Source organism: Tympanuchus pallidicinctus, unplaced genomic scaffold, assembly GCF_026119805.1.
Source record: "Tympanuchus pallidicinctus isolate F22 unplaced genomic scaffold, pur_lepc_1.0 scaffold9, whole genome shotgun sequence".
Taxonomy (NCBI): Eukaryota; Metazoa; Chordata; class Aves; order Galliformes; family Phasianidae; genus Tympanuchus; species Tympanuchus pallidicinctus.
In genome coordinates, this window is record NW_026294813.1 from 19,009,786 (window position 1) to 19,034,803 (window position 25,018).

Here is a 25,018-nt window from a genome sequence, read left to right on the forward strand (position 1 = left end):
TTGCATGGTGCTCTCATTTTTACCTTGTTAGTGGTAAGATTATCTTTCAGGATAGTTTATCCACCGCAAGTTTTGGGTCTCAGCACAGTGGTATATGATTTAAGCTGTTCTCAACAGTATAAAAGTGTTATGATAATAATGATAATTTTAATGTCTTAATAGTAATGAGAGCAATAATAACATCCAAATGTCTGACTCACAGTAAATCTGAAAGCAATAGATTTTAGAAAGATTCTCAGAACCACTTTTTATCCTGGAAATTGAGAAAAGAAATTTTAAAGAAGGAAGTTAGCTGCCTGAAGCCACCTAGAGAAACAGTACTAGAAGTCAAAAGACAAATGCTTTGTCTTCTGTGCTATGTCCACGGAACAATGTTGTCTCCTCATACTGGGAACGGTTCTGTAATTATGTGCATTTTTCTTCTTCCTTCATTTTATTTATTTATTTATTTATTTATTTATTCAAAAACGTGTAGACAGAAGAACAAACACTTCTAGAATGGATTTCTAGTGCCTTCACAAAGAATAATGACCAGTGCCTCAGGTTCTGTGAACTGGTATACTTTGTGCTAGATGATGTCCAGTGAGGTTATGAAACTTCCTGTTCTCAGCTGCAAAACCTGGAGCCTCCAGGTTTCGAATTCTTATTTCAACTGAAGATAAACACAGATGTTAATTTAGTGTTGAGTTCTTTGTTGTGGAGCAAAAGAGCTGAAGATTTCATTCATCCATTGACACAGATCTGTTCTCTGATGTGCTCTAACAATCTCAGTGTTTAAATCTCTGCTTCATAGTTCTGTGGTTTACTGACCTTTTCTTGAGCAGCATATCTGTTTGCTTGTCTTTTTCACACTTCTGTAAGATAGCATAGCAAAGAACAGTAATAAAAAGAAAACTGGGGGTTAGAAGTAGATGATCTTTAAGGCCTCTTCCAACACAAGCCATTCTATAATCTTGGAATATTAATGACCATCCTTCTAAAAAATTACTACAAATTAGTTGGGAAACAAATGGGGAAGGAAGGCAAGGTGAAGCAAAAGAAAAGTCAAAGAAAGGCCAAGGAAAAGCAAAGCAGTAACAAAGAAAAAGAGAATGGAAGGGGAATGGGAGGAGAAAGGGAGGAGGGAAGGGGGAACGGGGAAGGGGGAACGGAGAAGGGAGAAGGGAGGAGGAAGAAGGGAGAAGTCTCCTTCTCTGGAGATGATCATGACCTGCCTGGATGCCTACCTGTGCGACCTGCTGTAGGGAACCTGCTTTGGCAGGGGGGTTGAACTCGATGATCTCTGGATCAACCAACCCCTTCCAACCCCTTCCAACCCCTAGAATTCTGTGATTCTGTGAAGGGAGAAGGGAGAAGGGAGAAGGGAGAAGGGAGAAGGGAGAAGGGAGAAGGGAGAAGGGAGAAGGGAGAAGGGAGAAGGGGGAAAGGGGAAGGGAAGGGAAGGGAAGGGAAGGGAAGGGAAGGGAAGGGAAGGGAAGGGAAGGGAAGGGAAGGGAAGGGAAGGGAAGGGAAGGGAAGGGAAGGGAAGGGAAGGGAAGGGAAGGGAAGGGAAGGGAAGGGAAGGGAAGGGAAGGGAAGGGAAGGGAAGGGAAGGGAAGGGAAGGGAAGGGAAGGGAAGGGAAGGGAAGGGAAGGGAAGGGAAGGGAAGGGAAGGGAAGGGAAGGGAAGGGAAGGGAAGGGAAGGGAAGGGAAGGGAAGGGAAGGGAAGGGAAGGGAAGGGAAGGGAAGGGAAGGGAAGGGAAGGGAAGGGAAGGGAAGGGAAGGGAAGGGAAGGGAAGGGAAGGGAAGGGAAGGGAAGGGAAGGGAAGGGAAGGGAAGGGAAGGGAAGGGAAGGGAAGGGAAGGGAAGGGAGGAAAAAGAAATCTCTCTTATTTTTTTCTTTTTCTTCTTCTTCTTCTTTTTTTTTTTTTTTTTTTTAAACAACGAAAGGTCTGAATCCAAAATGGAAAAGAAAAAAAGGTTAAAACAGAGTGCTGATGATGTTTCAGAAACCACAGATTTAATTCCCAGCACTTCTGATTTCATTAAGAACTGCAGCCATTTCCACTGGCAGCACAATTCTTGATCTTGACAAAAATAGATGGGGTGGATGGTGGAAGTGGTAAATTCCAGAAGTGGCACTCTGTCTTCTAAATCAGGAGGTCACACCTTCAAGTCTTGAGTGAAGAACTCAATCTTCCCCAGATTCCACAAACCCTGTATTACAGGTACTTGCTTATGTGAGTTCCCGAATGACAGATTAAAACTCTCCCTCCTGCTGATTTTTTCAGCATTTTCCCAGATAAAGCTACAGTGCATAAGGTAAAAAAAACAAAGCAAAACAAAACAAAACAAAACAAAAAACAAACAAACAAAAAAAAAAAAAGGAAGGAAGGAAGGAGGGGAGGAAGGAAGAATGAATGAACAAACAAACTTCATCAGAATAATGCAGTAATCTTCAGAATTCCTCTAGTGCTGTACAGCTGGCACTGTGGGGTCACAGGAAGAATGAAGGTTGCTTCTCTCTCCTGATATTGGTAAGATAGCTATCTATTTCCTTCAGAAATCAGCATTAACTCTTCCCACACCCATAATTCACTAGTATTCTGTAGCTATGACAGCATCATATTCAGAGGGAGGAAGCTACTGATTGTTGAGTTTTAGCATTGTGAAGTATAAAAATGTGATGTTTTCTGTGAAGCATGTTAATTCTCACTGAGCAGCACTTCTAGGGCTTAGAGAGATGGTAAATTTCAGGAAAACAAACAAACAAACAAAAAAACCCGCAGAATTCCCTAGTTCTTAAATATTCTGTTTCCTAAGGTATATTAAAAAATGTTAACAGATTTTCTTTATCCAATGTGGATAGCTTTTATTTCTGTAGATAACAGTGATTCTCTAATTAAAATAAGTAAATAAATAAAAAATAATAAAAATAAAAATAAAATAAAAACTTTTCAAGTAATTTTTTTCCCCAGTTTTTGTTGTTGTTTTTTCCTTTGGTTTGTTTTATAGTTTCAGTCTCTTCTGCTCCATAATCACTGGATATCTCGAATTCTTCTAACAAGTTCAGGAAAAGTGTGTGCCCCTTTTGTTTCACGTGGATTTGTCTGCAAGGAATTGTTTTATGTAACTGTTACTGCTAGTGCTGCAGTTTGCAAAATAAGCAAGATTTTGAAAGGATTAAGTTAGATCTTACATGAAAACCACTTTAGGAAAAATATCTGTCCAGAAAACTGCTCAATAAGGAAAGGAATTTGAAATTTACAAAGCCAATCAGATTGGTGTGCATCAATGTACGTTTTTAACATAGGCATTGTTTTGCTAATGTGAATCGGAAGTAGTCCATTGTCCCCCATTGTACTTTCTTTATAGTCACCAGGATGGGTGAATTATGCTCATTGTGAGAATCCTGGGCAGATGTGAGAATAATCTGCTAGAGAAATAACAGATCTAAGGTGAAAAGCAGGAAATTATTGCAATTTTATAGCAATTGCCATCACTACTTATTCTGCCAGATCATAGGGTTACGTGAGAGCTGCCAGAGTATCTTAGCAGTGTCTGAACTACAATAAAGGTGATCGTGGTTTATGAGTTGGCTCAGATATCCATAGGCTTTGTCTTCTCTCTAATGAGAATGTTATAAAATCATTGAAGATATTGTTTCCATCATACATCATCATCATCACTGCTATAACCTCTTACAGTATAGAATATGAAACAGACTCCAAAGGCATCTCTGGTTGAAAAACTATATACCAAGACTCAACAATTTGGCTCTGTCAAGCTCTACGGAAGATTGTTGTAGGTTTTTGTTTGTTTGTTTGTTTTAAATTAAACAGAGAAACTTAGTTTTAACTGTGTAACATCTTGGTGTCCTGGTGTCCTGCTTGCTTGTATTTGTAAACATATTCTTGGAGAGTTTTCAGGATTGGAAATGGCTGTTCTGAAAGTGACTTTTTTTTTGTCAAAGCAATCAACTAAAAGAAAAGGAGAAATCCCTTCACACTGTTCTAAAAAACTGTGATAAATAATTTTATATTTGCATATCATAAAATATATACGGACTTTACTATTGATAGGAATATGTACATATGTACTTTAGTTTTTAGATCTTACAGAACTTCTGTCGTATAATAATGATGCTGCCAGTGAATGACACTTCCATTATGGTTTCCAATGTAATTTATGGGGATGGTAGTCCCCATAACTAGTGTTTTGATGAATTTAATTTGTATCGGTGGCTCAGATAATGAATCCACAAAGATGCGCTTTATGCTGGTGTATTAGGATGCAATAAACAAACAAACAAACAAACAAACAAACAAACAAATAAATGAGGGAAATTTGGTTGGAAAACTGCCTGGCAAATTACACTAAGATTATGGAGCTTCAGGTATGTAAACCTTAGGCAATGACCAAAGAAAAGGCCTTCTCAAGATCCTTGCAGAATTTCCCAGGGGATAATGGGAGTATACGAGCTCTGCTGTTTTACAATCTGAACAGAAACGGTGCAAGGAGGTAGGAAAGTCATACCTTTCCCCTACCACCACCTGTTCTGGAGGGAGAATTCATCCTTCAGAGGACAAACAGAATATTTACAGTCAAGAGGATCCAGAGAAGAAATACCTGGATCTTCTTCAGAGATGTCTTGGTGTGTTCCTTGGCCACATCCTTTTCTTATCTTATGGTCTCATTTGTGCTCTAGGTCTATATATTGCTGTCTACCAAGAGAAGATGTCTGTCTATATCTGAAGCCTTTTACAGGGACCTGATTCCTGAGGCTATGAAAATATGAGTATACGTAACCCAGTAACACATCAAAGTATAGCCCAAGGCTGTACATGAGCAAGTGGAAGACAATTCTCAGCTTTGTCTTATCATGTAACCTTGAGCTGTCTACTTGGAACCATAGTCAAAACAGTATATTTGTACCAAATATGAAGCTCGATTTAAGCATCTAGAAATATGCCTGTTTGTAGAGCAATGTATATGCTGAACTTCTTGGACAGAATATCGCTCCATGATGAAAAAAATATTCATGAGAAATTTGAGCTCCTATTTCCATTGCTCAAGTGTAATAATATCCTTTGGAATTTATATAGCCACACAAAACAAGCCTTATTCTTTTTCTTTTTTTTTTTCTTTCTTTTTTTCCCCTCACAGAATTTTCTAAGCTTCCTAAAGTAGTGTTGTTACAGTAGAATTGATACTGCTATGCAGTACTAAATGCTACCTTAAGAGAGATAGCTTTTACAACACCAGAAGCTATTCAGGAGTTGGTATCCTGTGTATATGTAAGGAAGATTGGGTAATGAGTGTTATATTTGTTATAAAGAGCAAGGTATTTTGTAACATTTTCCATATTCTGAAACCACACATGTGAAGTTAGATGTTATGTCATCCAAGAGATGGGAGAGGAAGAGACTTTCTGTGCATAAGGGGAGCTTCCTATGTTGTCTTATCCCCTGTCCAAGGTGTTCTGAATCCTTTGATCATCTGTGTTTATATCCTCTCTTTCGCAAGTCCCCATCTCTTGTGGTTCTGACCATCCACCCTTACACTGTGAAGCAAACAACAAGAGCACTGATGATATAGGGTGAAAGGCTTTGAGACAGATGAACACATGGGCAATTGCAATACATATTCTATATAGCACACTTTAATGACATGTAGTCTGCAAACCTCCTACAACTTGACATGGATTCCATGATCTACACAGCTGTTTCACATGCATGTTTTTCAGCTGTTATCTCCCACATCATTATCCCTAGGTTTGAACTGAGAATACAGATACTGGAGTAACATTCTTTCTCTTCCCAACTTTTCCCCACAGATATCTGATTTGTGTTTAAAACTTCTGTAGCACAATCAGTACTCATAGCATCCTGTGTCTAACATTCCTTTCTCAAGCAAAACCACCATGGGAATCACAGGGAGTATTTTCTCTCAGAGCTTGCTGAATGTTTCTTTAACAGCTTCATTTCCTTTCCTGAAATCACTTTTTGCGTTATTAATATGATGAGTTTTAAGACAGGCATTATTCTTCTGTGTTTTTGTGGTGCTTTTATTGCATTTATTTCTTATTTGCATTACAGCAATGATGCCAGAGTGCGCAGTAAGATCTTATTGAGTTGTGAGCTGTATATTCTTGGAAAAAGTTGCATCTCGCTGTTATTATAATGAAATTAGACTTCTTCATTTTATATTCTGCTAATATGAATTTTCTCTTGAAGTAATTTAGCACACTCTTTAGAGTTACTTCTTTTCTCTCTAATATGGGATGAAGCCCACTTCTTAACATCAGCTAACGAATTCTGTGCTCTTGCAGGATATCAGGACTTCAGCAGAGCTTTTGAGTTCTACTTCACTCTTCTTGTGGAACAGAAGACATTCAAAGGTTTGCATATTTTGTATCCAATATCCAAGATGTATTTTCTTTTAACGCACTTGTGGCCTTAATTTGCCTTGTGCTGAATGCCGAAGGGAAGAAAATGGAAAACACTGATGCTTCTGTGAATCTTTGTAAATGGGATTTTTTAACCAATCTGTATCATTCTGGAAATCCAGTGGCAAGTCTAAATTAAACTGATAAATTATTCTTCCTCTTCAGCTAATAGTAAGCCATACGCCCATTTCCTATCGGAGAATCGCTGTAAAATATTTCAATTTCCTATGAAAATGTCAGTCTCACTAAAGAAGCCTAGGACACTCATTTAACCAGATATTTGGACTTTTTTTTATTCAAGGAAATTACTTCCATTCTAAAGGATTGGAAATTCCTTGCATGGAATGCTAAAAGATCCTAAGTGTGGAATAAAAAAAAAATCCTAAAATCTTTGCGCTTTTTAAAAGTTATATACAGTTTCAAAATTTTTTTAATTAAAAAATGAGTAAGAGGGAGAGCTTTGTATGAATAGATATCAAGCAAAAATAGTGAAACTCAGATACTAAAGTGTCGTTAGGTGCTCCTATTAAAATGCGGGAGGATCTATAGCATCATTTACTCATTAAATTAAATTGTAGATATTTTGCTCCAAAAATTGTAGGACTATTCTCTCAATTTGTGTGAATCAGTAAAGCTTTGATGATATGTTCTCTGCACTAAACTGAAACTAAACTAAACCTCTGAACTGAGGTTCAATAAGTCCAAGTGTCAGGTCCTGCACTTTGGGCACAACAACCCCATGCAACGTTACAGGCTTGGGGATGAGTGGCTGGATGACTGTGAAGAAGAGAAGGACCTGGGGGTGTTGGTTGATGCTTGGCTGAACATGAGCTGACAGTGTGCCCAGGTGGCCAAGAGGGCCAACGGCATCCTGGCCTGCATTAGAAATGGTGTGGCCAGCAGGAGCAGGGAGGTGATCATCCCCCTCCATTCAGCACTGGTGAGGCCGCACCTCGAGTATTGTGTTCAGTTTTGGGCTCCTCACTGCAGGAAAGACGTTGAGGCCCTGGAACATGTCCAGAGAAGGGCAACGAAACTGGTGAGGGGTCTGGAGCACAAGTCTTATGAGGAACGGCTGAGGGAGCTGGGATTGTTTAGTCTGTTTAGACTTAAAGCTCTTTCACAGGGGTCTTCTATTTTGTATTTTTTAAACTTTTGGCACTTCAAAGTCTTGGTCTCCTAAAAAGTCCTTGTTGCAAAATTATTAAAAGTATTCATGATATTAATAATAGTTGCATATTCATTGCAGTGAGAAGGAAATCTTATTACTGCAAATTGTCAGTCAATATTTTGATTCTATGTGTCTGTGTATGTGTGTGTCTCAGTAAAACTGGTTTGGGTTTTGAAGGCAGTAAATTTGGTCTTGTCTAAAATTCATGGAAAATTTTCAGATTCATTTTTGCTTGTAATTCCAGATAATTGACTCTTAGTCTTTGAAACTAACAAGCTCTCCTGGATCAAGAGATCCTGAAAAGATTCTCTAAAACCCCCACTGATCTTGAAGTTTTACACTCTTGTTTCTTTATGTATTTTCATCATTAGTGTTATCTCAGCTGATTATCATTCTGTAATCAAAGTAGTAGTTTTGTATGTGAAAACCCAATCCCACGTCTGACATGTTTTACATAGATTTTCTATCATCATCCACAGCAATGTGTCCAGGCAAGATCTAAAGGCCACTGCATTTGACCACAGCCATTGAAGTCAGATAAGTTTTGTTCAGTATAATTTCCTTGCTGTTCCCCATCCTTATTCCCATCAACTGTTGTATCCCTTTTTCTGAGGAGACGTCAATGGAGCAGAAAGAAAAACAAGAAATAGAATGTTTTCCAGGGCCCTATTCCATGGGTGTCCAATCATCTGTCTTGTCTGGACCACTGCATGAAGAGGAATTATCTAGGGCCATATCTACAAGGGTTGCTCTGAAAGCGAGACTTCCTATTTAATTCCATAAAAACTACAACCAATTTGAAGAACACAATAGCAAAATTCAATAGAGCGAATTCTCAGCTAAAAACATCCTTATTCGATAATCACCACCATTAGCTATACATTTTCACCAGCAATGAACAAGAGCCTGAATGCCACACTTGCAACAACATGCACAAGCAGAAGCAATTCATTGTCAGTGTCGTCATGTCTGAAGTGTAACACCTGAAGCCTCACTGTACTTATATCCACCTTATATCTGTTTGGTCTCCATAAATGTTCAGCAAGCATCAATGAATGTCAATGAGTGCAATTTTTTTCTGTGGGGAGGAACTCAATTCCACACCTCTGCTTCATGTTCACTTCCATGTCAGATGTCATTATGTCAGACTTCCCCTCTGCTGCCATCAGTCATAGAGCAACAAAAAGTAATAGAATATTCTCAGAAAGTTTTAGCCTCTACTGCGATACCACCAACATTCACCTTTGAAGTGGGACAACGTAAAACAGGAGGCACTGTTTTCAGAGCAGTCTTCATAAGCTATATAATATAGTTAATGTGCATAAGTGACAAAATGTGTTTTTGTTTGTTATTATTATTTTTTAATTAAAACATACTAAAAAGCAAGCAACAAAAACATAAAACTAGTGACAAATCTGACCTTGCTTTTCTAAAAACCAACTCATCAGTCTGATTTGATGTCAACTGTTGATATTCTTAGCTCTCAATATGATTGTCAGAGATTTTTTATGAAATGTCTTTTCCTATGCTTCATTCTTGAAAACAGAAAATTTGCTCACAAATGTAGATTCTGCTAAAAATTGATGGCATGAATAAGTGTGATTGTTAAGTGAGAGATAACTTATTGTCTGGTAAGTCCACTAAAAGCCTGGTAAAGAGACATGATCAAGTTTTTACTGTAATTCTATTCCATTTGAAAATTCTCAAGTCAATTTAGGTCAATTGACAAAGGAGTTGTAAATAAAACAAAAACTTGATCTTCTTTTGGCAGTCTTGAAACCTACTCTCAAACTCCTTTATGAAAATGAAAACCAAAGCCTTTCAAGGGCTTTCACACAGTACACCCACACAATATCCTTCTCTCCAAATTGGAAAGATATAGATTTGATGGCTGGACTGTTGAATAAATGAAGAACTGGCTGCAGGATTGAGTCCAAAGAGTGATAGTTAATGGCTCCGTGTCTGGATGGAGCTTCATGTCTCCCAGGGGTCATGCTGGGACAGATACATCTTTAATATCTTCATCAGTGACATTGACAGTGGGGTTGAATGCACCTTCAGCAAATTTGCATAAGACACCAATCTGCGAGGTGCAGTAGACATGCTCAAGGGATGCCATCCAGAGGGACCTAGACAGGCTTGAGCAGTGAGCCCAGGAGAACTTCATATGATTCAACAAAGCTAAGTGCAAAGTCTTGCACCTGGGTCAAGGCAACCCCCAATATCAATATAAGCTGAGGGATGAAAGGATTTAGTACAGCCTTACTGAAAATGATAATGCAATAGGTTGGTAAGCTGGACATGAGCCAGCAATGTGCTCTCGCAGCTCAGAAAGCCAACCATAACCTGGGCTGTACCAAACGAGGCCTGGTCAGCAGGTGTAGGAAGGTTTTCCTGCCCCTCTACTTTGTGATGTTGAGATCTCACCTGGATTACTGAGTCCTAGGTACAGAAGAGACACAGACGTGTTGGAAAGCATCCAGAGGAGGGTCACAGATATGATCCAAGGGATGGAACACCTCTCCTGCAAGGACAGGCTGAGAGAGCTGGAGCTGTTCAGCCTGGAGAAGAAAAGGGTCCAACATGACCTGTGAGCAGCCTTTCAATATCTAAAAGTGAGGTACAGGAAAGAAGGGGACAGATTCTTTAACAGGGTATGTGGACAAGTCAAAATTGAGGGTCATAAGGCACTGGAACAAGCTGCCCAGAGATGTGGTAGATGATCCATCTCTGGAGGTATCCAAGGCCAACCTGATTTACCTGTGAATATCTCTGTTCATTTCAGGGACTAGATGATCTTAAAGGTCCCTTCCAAATCTAAGAATTCCATGATTTTATTTTTTGCTGTTCTCAAATCTTTTTTTTAGCACATACATTGAAGTACATAAAATTATTTACCAGTGATTTACCAGTAAATTGAATTAACACTGGACTGAACCCTCCCCAAGCCCTGGTTTCAGTCCAGACAGGGTTAATATTGCAGCAATGTTCACTTGGTGCTGAGTGACATGATGACATAGGGCGGATGCCAAGTTACATGTGGCCTGCAGGCTGCAGATTGGACATTTCTGTCCTATTCATTCCTTTCACAATTTCCTCTTGAGCTTTCACGTGAAGTAGCAGAGGCTAAAGCACTGTTTCCTCTGCAAGTATATGCGCACAGACGGACTGATGCCTGATAGCAACACCAGAAAGGTGTGAGAGGTCTGAATCTGAACAGGAAAGAAAGAGAGTGAACATCTTTGCATACTGCTTGTTTTGAGTCTAATGGAATTGTCTGAAGGAACAGAGATGTTACAGTGTTAAATATAAATTCAAAGGCTTTTCATACTGCATTGCTTAACTTTGCTTGTTAGAACTACACACTAGATCTTGCTTTTATGGTTTCTCACTTTGTTTTGTGCATGTGTGTAGTAGGGGAGGAAGTCCTTTTTCTTTTTTGTCAAATATTCCGACAAATAACAGATTGTTAATATTCCTCTATCTCATCATCAGACAAATTTTAGAAATAAATGAATTAGGCTCTTGATGGTGGCATAGTATCTTTCTGCACATATCCACTCCTGTTCCTGCTTTCATTGATAAATGTATTATTCTAATTTATGACATTATATGGTGATGACACATAGTATGCAGTTGCTTTTTTCCCCCTTTTTCATTGCCTTTTCATTTGGAAGTTGATTCTCAGTTTGCTGGTCCGGAAGCACAATGCTTTGTGGCATTATGTCTCAGTGTTGACAGTGCTGTCACTTTGAGTTTCCATCTCAGCTTTAAACTAATAAGATGAGAGTAATGATTTTGAGCTGTGACTAAACTCAGGCAAATGCCTCAAAGAACTTATAAAAAATCGTTGCACATATTTTCATGTAATTTCACATTAACTGCCACTGCTTCTTTCTAAATAAATAAATAAATAAATAAACAAAATTTTAAAATACTGCAAATAAGCTTTACTAGCTTTTATTTATTTATTTATTTATTTATTTATTTATTTATTTATTTATTTTTAAACACAAACTCTATGCTGTAAACATCCAAGCCTCCTTCCACTACTCTGATTTGCACGTGGAGCTGTTACATTGCTTCTGTTCATGTGGTAGAAATACCGTTATATTACACTGAAGTTTTCTTTCCAAAAGAACTTCATTGTTTACCATTACACTTCACCAAGGAAGCAGAACATTTACCAATAAATTTATGAATTATCTTCCTATAGGCATACTTCTAAAACATTAGCAATATCCTTCAAAATTTGCTACCAACACACAGACATCCCCCACTATCTGCAAAGGGGGATCAGTTTATTTGGCTTCTGTTTATTCAGGAGTAAAGATTTTCTGTTTAAAGGTGAGTTACATACTTTGTGGGATGGAGGGGAGAGAAAAAAGGAAAAGGAAAAAAAAAAAAAGAAAAAGAAACAACTAAAAAATGAAAACTTTCCTTCTAGACCCCAAATTTTACATGAGGAAAATGAGAGTTGCACTGCACTGACCTGGAGTTAATAATCAAGGCAAGAATAAATTTGCATCATTTTCCATCAGAGATCTTAGATATTGCCACACTGGAATGAATAACAGCTTTTCCGCCACTGTCCTCTTCCCAATATAATTTGAATTCTACAGAAAACAAAAACAAACAACAAAAAAAGCCACAAAAACAAAAACAACAAAAAAGTTATTCTTATAAAGGAGAATAACAGCTGAGGAACTATTTGTCAGTGAGTTTTAACTGTTAGCATCCTATGAAATCTTAGGGCTTGAATCTTCATGATACAGGACAATCACAATGCTAAGGAAACAACAACACAAAATTCAAAATTATTCTTAATCTATAAGGTTTTTTTTCAATATTATGTTAAAGGATTTTTTTTCACAAGATATACATACATTGTACATACATAGTACCGATTAATCGCATTGTGTGCTACAATGCCTTCCTCTTATTCCACTCATAAGCATTCAAATAGATTATTATTTTCCACCATAGTTCAAAGAAGTACAAAAATCTTTTAAGGTAAAATGAGTTGAATACATAAATAATTATAATAATTACAAATAAGCTGATGCAAAGGAACTCCAGGGCAACTTGACTGTGTGTCCTCATCCAGAAAAATGCATGGTTTTGTAGTTCATGTGGAATATTTCTGCAAGACATTGGTGCACTCAGTTTTGCTTCAGTTTTCACTGTATGCGTAAATACAAAATATATATCTGTAATTTTTACATAGTTAATGTTCCTACAGTTTCAGTTTTCCAAGTCAAGTGCATTAAGATTTCACATTAGTCAGAATTAGTTTTGCCAAAAATTGAAGAAATGTAATTGCTCTAGATAAATAGGAAAGTAAGAGCAAACATTCCTAAGCTCTCTTTCTGAGGATTCGTTTTTCTACAATAGCTACATTAAAATCCACACAAAAATGTCAGAGAAGAATTTTACCCTTAGATTCCAAAGCTTTCAATTACTTACTTGTGTTGTTATTTTCATCTGTGGCACTACATGCTTATCAAAGTATATTTCTTTGCCACAGCTGGGAAAATCAAAATTCTTTTTGTTGCATATAATAAATAAATGTTCAATCGTGAGAATGTCCTCAGGGAAAGTTCATTAAAAAAAAAAAGATTAAAAAAAATGTTGAGAAATAAATGGTTACTCTGACTGCACTTGTTTTGATATAATATGCAAAATTTAATTTGGCTCTGTTATGTTAGAGACTCTCACACACACACACATCTACAGACATATACATGTTCCATAAATGAGAAAATTTAAAGAGATGTTTTATTAGCAATACTATTTCAGGTTTTGTTTTTTAATTCTTATTTTATTATAAATGTTCAGGTTATGACCCTGTTTGATGCATGTACACTGCCATTAGTAGAAAAAAAATACATTATTACCTATATTATTGGTGAGCATGTGCACAAGCTATTATCTTATAGCTTTGAAACTGGAGATTGTGCAAATGTAATAACAGGCTGGTGTTACTTAGAAAAGTTTAGCCTGAATAGACAAAACTTTATTAGAAAAGTAGGAATAAAAGCAATATAATCAAACTGAAGTTACACTGGTTTGTAAAAGGGATGAGAATCTTCACTAAAATTGTGTAATTCTTAGTCTACTATCATACCTAGAGTGTTGCAAAACTTTTTGAGCCATTACATGAACTGTGAGATGAGAATGAACAGAAATACCAGTTTAGATTAAATTTATCTCTAGTAAAAAGTAATCTTTCTTGAATTGATTGTGATTCTGCAACCACTGGTAACTGGTTTATTAGGGAATTAAGAAAGAAAGAATAAAAACAAACAAACACACACAAAAAAAGTCAAAAGTAGAGGTTCCTTATTTATTCCTTTTGGAACATAAATTTAGTGAAAGCTCCATGTTTGTTGTTTAATGAGCATCTTCAATAGTCTTGGTGTAACTTTTATTTCCATAGGTCCCTAAAATCTCAGTTCTTGTAATGGCACTGAGTGTAACAAGCAATTTACTCTTCTTAACTTCATCCCGCATACTTTTTTTCTTCAAAGAATGCACTGGCATTTACTTTCTCAAATGTGTCCTGTAACTGCATACTGTAATTTGGTTGTTATTTCAAGCTCCTGAGGTGTATTGTACTTTTTTTCCCCAGAGAAATCTGGGTAGGTATTCAAAACCAATGGGAAAATCTCATCAAAATTATGAGGGAAGCAAACAGCATATTTTTATTTTTTGTATGATGACATTAAGCTGGGCTTTTATTCACATGCTGTCATCTTACTAACAGTGCTAATTTAAAAGCATCGATTTCTGCTTTCACTTATGAAAGCAAGAGTTCTTAAGCCTATATAAATGAGAAAGTAACAAAATCAAGATAAGGAAGAGCAAGACTGAATTTTCTGTCTCGAGCATTTGTTCATAAGAGTTGCAAAGGTGCCTTCCTGCTCAACTAATTATCTTTAGGTTGCTCCTTGCTCTTTGTTTTTAATGCCATGTTGAAATAATTACAAGTCTTTAATCTCCCACACAGTGTGGGATTAAAAATAGACTTTTAAAAGAGAGTTAAATAATTTTAAGGAGCCTGAGTCATCTAATGATCTCATTTGTTGGTTTATTTCTGCAATGGCACTCAGGTTAACAAGTTGCTATTAATTTTGCAGAATCACTGAATCACATAGAATCACAGAATCAGAAGAATCGTAAGAATCACAAGGGACATATGGAGATCAGCTAGTCAAACTCTGCTAAAGTAGATGCTCTCAAAGTTGTATAGGAAAGCATCCAGGCTGATTTGGAATACCTAGAAAGAAGCCTCCACAACCTCTCTGGGCAGCTTGTTCCTATTAGTTAACTGTGTACAGAGAGTGAAGTTGAATCTTCTGACCATCTCTGTTCCTTTTCCACTCTGATGTTAACTAAAAGCCTGAAGTCTTCATGCACTTGTTCCTGTTGCTTAAAGAGAACTGTGTAGATTTGTCTCCACCTACAAGCTATGTTGCTTTTAAAGAGAGTCTTTAATTTGTCCAAAATTCATGCTGAAGTTCTATTGAGCTTTCAAAATAAGAATATTTTCTTTGCTGCATCATCAGATTGAAGTTGCACAACAAAAACTATTGCGACATATCTGATGTTCTCTTGAGCCTTATCTCTTTACTCATGATACCAGGGAAAGTCCTGGGACCCTGTCTTAACTATATCTGATAATGCAGTTCTCCTGACTCAACCTCACAGTCCTAGTGACATGAAACACAGATAACTGTCCTGTGTTTCCTTTTATCACTTACTTAACTGTGCTGGTTGTGAAACCCATTTGAAAAGGCATCTGTCTTAGCAGTCTGCTGAAGTCATGATGTCCAGACTTTCAGAGATAAACATGTAAAATAGAATTTTGTATAATGCAAATAGTCAAATTATCAGGGAGACTGAGGTCTCAAATTGCTATAGATGTCAGAACAATTAGCAATTAAATATGATTTGGGGTACCTACATCTAGAAGAGATCTCTAAAAATTAAGGTCATATTTATTAAGAAAAAGAAAGAATAATACTCAAGCCTTTGCATTTTATTATTGTTCCATAACTTGTAATATTCAAGGCTTTAAGCTTACAGTAAAAGTATTGGCAATCAAATAAAAAATTAATAATCATAAAATAAAAAGGATAATGATAACATTTATTCTAATAAGCACATGGTTTAAGCCAGTAAAATAAAAGAGAATAATAACCATTATTCAAGCCCATTACAAGGAGGAGGAATAAGGGAGAAGTGACTGCAAAAAAAAAAAAAAAAAAAAAAGAAAAAAAAAAAAAAAGAAAAAAAGAAACCGATTGCATTACTAGAAAAACATGTCAGTGCTTTAGAAAACACATTTTCTAAAGTCTTAGCAGCCTTACCATCAATATATTTCAACAAAAAATATACTCTTTATACATGTATTTTTCTGCAGCATGTCTTCATTTCTGATACATTGTTTAAATGGTTTTCGCCTGCCTTAATAAGGCACATCATTTGAACAGAAACCTCACTGTGTGATAACAGGCAACACATAGCGAAAAAATGCCTCGAGGTTTTTTCCTTGCTATATTTGTCTCTCTGGGCTAAGTCGCTTTGAGTTGGGCTGATTATAATAAGCCAGAAAGTCACTACGAACTAATTATTTTCTGTTCATTTATGTGATTAATGGTGAAAACTTGGATAATTTTTACATATCTTGAGTCCCATATAATTAATCATCTTGAACTTTACAAAAAAATAAAAAATAAAACCCTCAAGGTGCCCCTGGATTTTCTTCCAAAGCATTGGAGTTTCACTGGCATTAGCTCATGCAGTTGACAAAAGCAGGAGACGCTTTGCAAAGAGCTGACATGTTTGTGTAAGTCCTCAAATGGCAATGCTAAATTTCTTCAGCCACCAAAAGGCTGGGAAATAAAAAATGTTGTAGCAAGGAAGTTATTGGGTGTATTACTGATAGTGCTGGGGAAGAAAGAGGAAAAACAAACAAACAAACAAACAAACAAAAAAAAAAAAAACATGGAGAAACTGTTCTCCAGTGATATTATATGGATTGGAGGAATCGGTGTGGGAAAGACTGTTATTTTCAATCTGTCCTTAGGCAGCCAATTCAAGCCCAGAACAATCCCAAACACAGAAACAAATGCCAGCATCTGAAAAAGCTGAAGATTCACCTTCATATTGTCAGAGTAAATAGCTCTACCTTTGTTCCATTTCACTGTTATTTGTATAGAATCATAAAATCATAGAATGGCTTGGGTTAGAAGGGACCTCAAAGGCCACTTAGTTTCAATCCCTCTACAGCAGGCAGAATTGATATCCACTAAGTCAGACCAGGTTGCCCCTGGTCACACTTCCAAGGATGGGGCATCTACAACTTCTTTTGGCAGTTTGTTTCAGCATCTCACTTCTCTCCCAGTGAAAAAGTTCCTGATCTATGAGATATGGTTTAGTAGCTTGTGGTAACAATAGTAATGGGTGGCCAGTTGGACTAGATGATCTTGTACGTCCCTTCCAACCTTGCAGTTCTATGATTCTATGATTCTGTCTAATCTAAACCTTCCCCTATAATTTAAAACTATTCACCTTTGTCTTATCACTATCAACCTGTGTAAAAAGTTGATTTCCTCCAATTTATAAGCTCCTTTTAAGTACTGGATAGCCATAATGATCTTCCCCCTGAACCTCTTCTTCCAGCTGAACAAGACCATGTTTGACAATCTTTCTTTGTGTGAGAGGTGCTCCAGCCCCATGATCATATTTGTTGTCCTTTTCTAGACCTGTTCCAAAAGCTTCAAAACATTCCTGATCTGTAGGTCCCAGACCTGAACCTCAAAGTGGCGCAGTAGGGATGGACGATTACTTTCCTGTCTCTGCATGCCACCCTTCTCTTGATGCAACCCAGGATACTGTTGACCTTCCATTCTCCAAGCACACATTTCTGACTCATGTTAAGTTTTCTTTACCAAGACCCTTAATCCATCTCAACATGAAAGCTATCAAGCTGTTATTCTAGTCTTTACATATATCTGCCATTGTCCTGACTCAAGCACAACACCTTGCACTTGGCCTTGTTGAACCTCATTAGGTTCACAGTGTCTCATTTTCATTTTTCTGTCCAAATGCCTCTGGATGGCATTCCTTCCTTCTCTCACATCAGCTTCACCTCTCAGATTGGTATTGTCTGCAAACTTACTGAGGGTGCACTCAATTCCATAATTGATGTCACTGATAAAGATATTAAAATGTACCAGTCCCAATACAGACCCTGTAGCACCTTTCATGACTAGCTTCCACCCAGACAAAGTCATTGACCACAGCCTTCTGGCTATGACATTCCAGCCAATTCCATATCCATTGAACAGATCAGCCTTGAAAACTGTGTCTCTCTAATTCAGAGCTAAAGATGCAGTGTGGGTTTGTGTCAAAGGTCTTGCAGACATCCAAGTAGATGACATCAGCTACCCTTCTTTTGTTACCTGATGTTGTCCCATCATAAGAGAAGGCCACCAGTTTGGCCAGGCATGATCTACCCTTGGTGAAGTCATTCTGGATGTCATAGATCACCTGTTTGTACATCATGTGCCTTAGCATCAATTCCAGGAGGATCTGTTTCATAGTCTTACCAGGTGCAGATTTTCAGACTACTGGATTAAGGATACTGGATTCTTATTGTGCATTCACTCTAAAAACTGAAATTAGAAGAGAAATTGTATTCAGGATCCTCAGTCAGTGAATTTAACATTTTTGTTTTTGCACTGTAGTCTAGGACATGAAGATTTATGTTTTAATTCAAAGAAATTGTATTCAGACAACCCTTGTGATTTTTTTGTGATCGTGAGCATCTGGGTACACTGGATGATTATTTCCTGACTCGCTGTTCACATTACTTGATAGTAAAACCTAGTTTGCAGTAATAGATTGAATCAGATAGTAAAATGATCCCTTTATTACCTTCACAGTTGGTGCAAGCTGATTCTATTTTCAATTGAAGAGTTTTAAATTAATTCCTGTAGTCATTATATTAGGAATTCCACTTTGCTTAGTCATTTGAGGATTTGAATTTTTATTGCCTAATGTAGATCCATGCACAAGCTATAAGTGAGTGTTCTCCTGTCCAGCATGTGGGGAAACAAAGACAGCCCAGCTGAAGTCAGTGTTATTACTTTACATGCTCAAGGAATCCTCTCTCCTGATGTCTTGTAAATAAGCAATGCTACTCTTCAGGAAGGTATCTCAAAAGTACATCTTCCTTCCTGTATGGTTCCCAAAGAGAAGCATCACTTTTCAAAACTTCTTTGAGGTTTATTACAACCACAGACTCTGCATTTGCTTGATCAGTCTTGATGATTTATTCAAAAGCTGCCTGTGATTTCAAAATTGTTTAAAGGAAGATGTCCAGCAGTGGCAAACAGTTGAATGATATATCTCTATCTGATACCACTAAAGTCCATTTGACGTTGATTATTATGTGCTCTTATTTAAATGATAAGATTCATATTGGTCAAGGACTGACCGTAATCTTTTGTGTAATTTTAGGGAAGGGACAGAATAGTTGACATGTGAACTCCTTGACAAATGGTTCCTTTTGTCAGAGTCAGTATCTTCACTAAGGAAGGAGTGAAAATGGAAACCTGGTGAAAAAGCTAGCAGATAAGCATGAATTGACAGTAATTACTTGAAGAGGGCCTAGCATAAATTCTCTGAGATCATATTTCTGCAGGGAATACATCAGAGGATCATCTTATTGTGTTGTAATTACTACACACTTTCCAATCATTCACTTTACCCCCCAACTGAATTAGCAACTAGTGAATCACAGAGTCATTGAATCATTGAATCATTTGAGTTGTAAGGGAACTTTAAAGATTATCTAGTTCATCTCCGTTGCAGAAACGTCTGCAGCTACATTTGGTTGCTCAGAGTCTGATCCAGCCTGACTCTGAATGTTTCCAGGGACATCCATCAGCTCTCCGGGTAACATTTTCCAGTGCTTCACTACCGTTACTGTATTTATTTATCTATTTATCTATTTATCTATTTATTTATTTATCTATTTATTTTCTTGTATTAAATCTAAATCTCACTTCTTCTAGTTTAAAGCCATTTCTTGTTGTCATTTCACAACAGACTTTGCTACAGAGTCAGTATCCTCCTTCCTTACATCTACCCTTTAGATATTGTGAGGCTGCTATCTGGTCTTTCCAGAACCTTCTTCAGGTTAAACAGTCCCAACTCTCTTGGTCTGTCCTCATAGGAGAAGTATTCCATACCTTGGATTGCTTTTGTGGTTTCCTCTGGACATGTTCCAACAGGTCCATATCTCTCCTGTACTTAGGACTCCCTATCTGGATTCAGTGTTCCAGGTGAGTTCTCACAGCATAGAGTAGAGGGGCAGCATCACTTTCCTTGCCCTGCTGGCCATACTTCTTTAGATACAGCCCAGGATCTGGGCATCTTTCTGAATAATGAGGACTACTGGTTCATGCCCAGCTTGCCATCCACTAGTGTTCCCAAGCCATTTTTGGCAAGGCTGTGCTGTTACATCCTCTTGTCCCCCAGCTTGCACTAATAGGGGGGATTGCCATGGTCCAAGTATAAGACCTTGCACTAAGTTTTGTTGAACCTCATGAGGTTCACCAAGACCTCCTACTGCTCAAGTCCATCTCAAGTCTCTCTGGATAGCGTTCTGTCCCTCATGGTGTTGAATTCAACACACAGCTTAATGTCATCTGTATACTTGCAGTGGGTGTACTTAATCAGTCAATTTCATTGATGAAGACATTAAAGAATATTAGTTCCAGTAATGACCTCTCTCATCAGTCTCTGTCCAGACATTGAGCCATTGACCAGCACACTCTGTGTATGATCTCTCAGCCATTTCCTCATCCATCAAACAGTTGATCCATCAAATCCTTATCTTTACAACTGAGAGAGAAGGACTGTGGGGCACTATGTCACCTTGCTTAGTAAGATACTTCAGATGAGTTACATCAGCATCTTTTCTCTCATCCACACTGATGCCATCGTAGAAAGCCACCATGTTGGTCAGGCAGGACTTGACTGTGATGAAGATGTTCTGGTTGTCTAGTAGCACTTCCCTGTCTTACATGTTCCTTGGCACAGCTTCTAGGAGGATCTGTTCCATGATTCTCCCTAGCATAGATGTCAGAATTTCAACCAGAGATATCTTGATTTCTGTCCACTGTAACTTAGTTTAGATGCTCAAACAAACCCCCAGCTGGCTGTTTCCTTTTATGTGCTCTTTAGAGCATAAAGTACTATGCATCAGGCCTGGAAGCCCCTACATGTTCCAGCTGAACATTACATGACCAAATGTCATAAAGTGGACATAGTGACTGAGACTCTTTCCTTGAAATATCTCTGAATTGTTGTTATAGGAGCAGATAAAATCTGTAAACTATGCATCCTCAGGCTGATATTTTTCCTAGATCATCACATAGAAAAGGAAGCTTATTCCTACTTTTTGCCTTCTGCGGAAAAGTTTCATATATGCACTTTGGTGAACTTTCAGTGATGTCAGTGGAGAAACAAAGGCATACTTCCCTCAGCAAACAATAACAATACCCTTGGGTGACAAAGAGAATAATCTCCTGGGCTTTCTTTTGAATTTTAAGTCAAAATGCTGGACCAGTCTCCAGCAATTTGTTATATTTGTTATAGCTACATGAAAGCCACTAAGATAGAACTGATTTACAATGATTGACAATCTAGACTGAGAGAAATGATGCATATCCTGTTTTTGTTATTTATTATGTTTGAGTTTTATTGATTTTATGAAATTTCAAAGCACTAATAAAAAAAGAAATTTTAAAGAGTTTGGATGCCATCAAATTGTTCTTATGTAACACTGATTTTGCAGTAAGATTGGATTGTACATTAATGTTTAATTTGCCTTTTATTGTATTTTAAATGTTTTTTTTTATTTATTATTATATGTATATTTATTATTGTGAAATGTCTTGGAATAACTTTGTCAGGAAACATGCTATATAAATAAAATCATATGATCTGGTAGTAAGTGGAAAAAAAAATAAAAGAAGTGAGATATTTCCTAATAAACTTGCATATTGCAATAAGCTGCTAATGTCATTTTTTAGCCTCACATTTTTACAGGCTGAAAGTTACTGAGATGACAAGTTACTGCTCCCTGTTGGATCTTTGATTGACAACTTTACTTCCACCAGCTTCTTCTGCAAACTGTGGTAGAAAGCTTTAATTGTGTTTGTAATTAATTGGATTTTAATCAGACTGTATAAAGAATGTGAAGAAGTGTTTTTGTTTGTTTGTTTTTATGAATTAAAAATCTCTTTTAACATATTGCTAGAGATGCAAAAATATTTATTGCTACAACAACTTGAAGAGTGAATTAAAATGCATTCACAGTTCAATATAAAACTAGTTAGATTAGTTAACATTTGAAGAATGATTTCATATACTTCAGAGGAAGGGAGAAAGAAGGAAGGGAGGGAGGAAGGGAGGGAGGGAGGGAGGGAGGGAGGAAGGGAGCAGCATCTATTGAAATAATGTTTTGCCTTATCAGAAAGATAAATCTTAATAAGAAAGACAATCAAAGGCAAGTGGAGAAACCAAATCTTCCATAATGTTATCTCAATGTACCAATTGGCAATGAATTGAATGCAGAAATCTATGTGGGAGTTCATAGTCTTTTCAGTGTCTTCAGAATCGGTATGAGTGAGTTGCCCCTTGTTCCCACATTCTCTTTTTCCTTGCCTTGTACATTATCCAGTTCTTCACTAAATCTGCATCTGAGAAGTTTTATGCCTGAAAAAATGCTGACCTAAGACTTTAATGCACTCAGGTAGATAGTCTTTTGCTTTTTCCAGATAATACTATTCAAAGGTATTAAACATAATTAATCACAGAATCACAGAATCACAGAATTGTAGGGGTTGGAAGGGACCTCCAGAGATCATCCAGTCCAACCCCCTGCCAAAGCAGGTTCCCTACACCAGGTCACACAGGTCGGCATCCAAGCAGGTCTTGAACATCTCCAGAGAAGGAGACTCCACCACCTCCCTGGGCAGCCTGTTCCAGTGCTCCGTCACCTCACTGTAAAGAAGTTCCTTCGCACATTTGTACGGAACTTCCTATGCTGCAGTTTCTGGCCATTTCCCCTTGTCCTGTCTCCACTCACCACTAAAAAGAGTCCGGCCTCGCCATTCTGCCCCCCACATCTCAGATATTTATAGACCTGGATCATGTCCCCTCTCAGTCTTCTTTTCTCAAGGCTGAACAGACCCAGTTCACTCAGCCTTTCCTCGTAGGAGAGATGCTCCAGGCCCTTCACCATCTTTGTGGCCCTCTTTGTGTCTGGACTCTTTCCAAGAGATCCCTGTCTTTTTTGTACTGGGGAGCCCAGAACTGGACGCAGTACTCCAGATGAGGCCTTACCAGGGCAGAGTAGAGGGGGAGGATCACCTCCCTCCACCTGCTGTCCACGCTCTTTTTAATGCATCCCGGGATGCCTTGGTCTTTTTGGCCACAAGGGCACACTGCTGGCTCATGGCCAACCTGTCGTCCACCAGGACACCCAGGTCCCTCTCCGTAGAGCTCCTCTCCAGCAAGTCATCCCCCCCAATCTGTACTGGTGCATGCAATTATTCCTCCCCAGATGCAAGACTCTACACTTGCTTTTGTTAAACCACATCTGGTTTTTTTTTTTGCCCAGCTCTCCAGCCTGTCCAGGTCTCGCTGAATGGCAGCACGGCCTTCAGACATGTCAGCCAATCCTTCCAACTTTGTATCATCAGCAAACTTGCTGACTTATTAATAATAAGAAGAAAGAAACATAAGAGTTTGCCAGAATCACTACAAAAATAAGTCTATGGGCTGAGTGCCAACAACACCATTTAGGTGACACCATCCTTTTTGACACAGCATACTGTTGAGTCTGGTAATATTGAACCATTTGCAATGACAAGACCATGAAATGACTCAGGAGGTGAAGATTTGAGCCAAGGGCTCTTCAAGAAATCTACAGCCCTGCATTACTTATTCTTTTTTCAGAATTGCCCTCCATAGCAAAATTCCACTGAATTAAATGAACTGACATTATAGAAATATCCAGACATGACTGCTAGAACTGTTTATTTGGGGGCAAATGACTGAATTAATTTCTTCAGGATACTGAAATTCATCTTACTGATTTTGTCTCTTGCTACTCTCCTTACTTCTTTTCACCTTAGCAATAGCCTTGCACTTTCTACTTTAGTATCCTTCCTGTAGATTTTGTTAAATCAAGATCCTTCTTAAAGTACAGAGTAAATAAATCAGCACTGCCTCATTTCTTCATACTTTACTGACAGTAAGTGAACTAACTGTAGAGAAAGTGTTATGGCAATGCAATAATAATAAATATTGAAGAGATCAAATCTACAAACTGTTGTAAAACAGTCTGTTTCAGACTTAGGACCCTGTTTTCATGACACAGAAACAAGGCAGAAGCCTCTTAGACACACTGATTGCACCATTGCGGGCACACTGAATTTCCTCTGCCTAAATGCATAGTTTCTTTTTTCTTCTCTTTTCTTTCTTTTCTTCTTTTCTTTTTCTTCCAGGACATTTGGACAAGTATAAAAGTCTTTGCTGAAGTTTTGTGCTGCTGCTTCCAAGCTGTTCTCTCTGTCACCTTCACTGTAAAGAACAAATGACTCTTCCACAAAGCATCCCCAGTAGTGTACACTTTAAGGTCACCCAGGAGAGAGTTAGCTGTACATTAAGTTATATCTAGCTGATAATAAGATGGATCTAGAAGGTGATGAGAAATGACAGTGTACACATGTACATTAGAGTAGATGACAGGAAATTGAAAACATTACTGAAACTTATTAAACATTGATTTTCGCAATATTCCTTTATATTGTTTGACAAAAACAAATGTTTACAGTAACAACATCAGAAATAATCAGAAGGAAAAGTGGTCTCGTTTTGGAATTGGGAATGAGAAAAAAAATCAGAGAGAGTAGAAGAGCAACTCACAAAAACTGAAAGTCCAGCCACTTAATACATGACTAAAAAGTATCCAAGTGCTGTGTGATGAAGAAGGACAAAAATTCCACAGAATAATGGACATTTAGGATATAAACTCCAATGTTAAATTCCATTCCTGACTTTGACATTATTTTGCAGAGATTTTAGATAATTTTGGCTCAAATACAGACACCCTACAGAAACTGAATATTGCCAACATTGCTGATGTAAAAATATGCGGTGCCCTTCCTTAATTCTGAAGTTTGATCATGTTTAAGCTTTCTAAAGTTCCCCATGATGAAATATTGCGCTGCTCAGTTCTGCTCTGAACACTTTTTCCACCTAAGTGGGAAGCTCGGAGTTTTATCCACAACTAAATGCTCATATGCATACTACCTTTGGTAAGACCTTCAGAA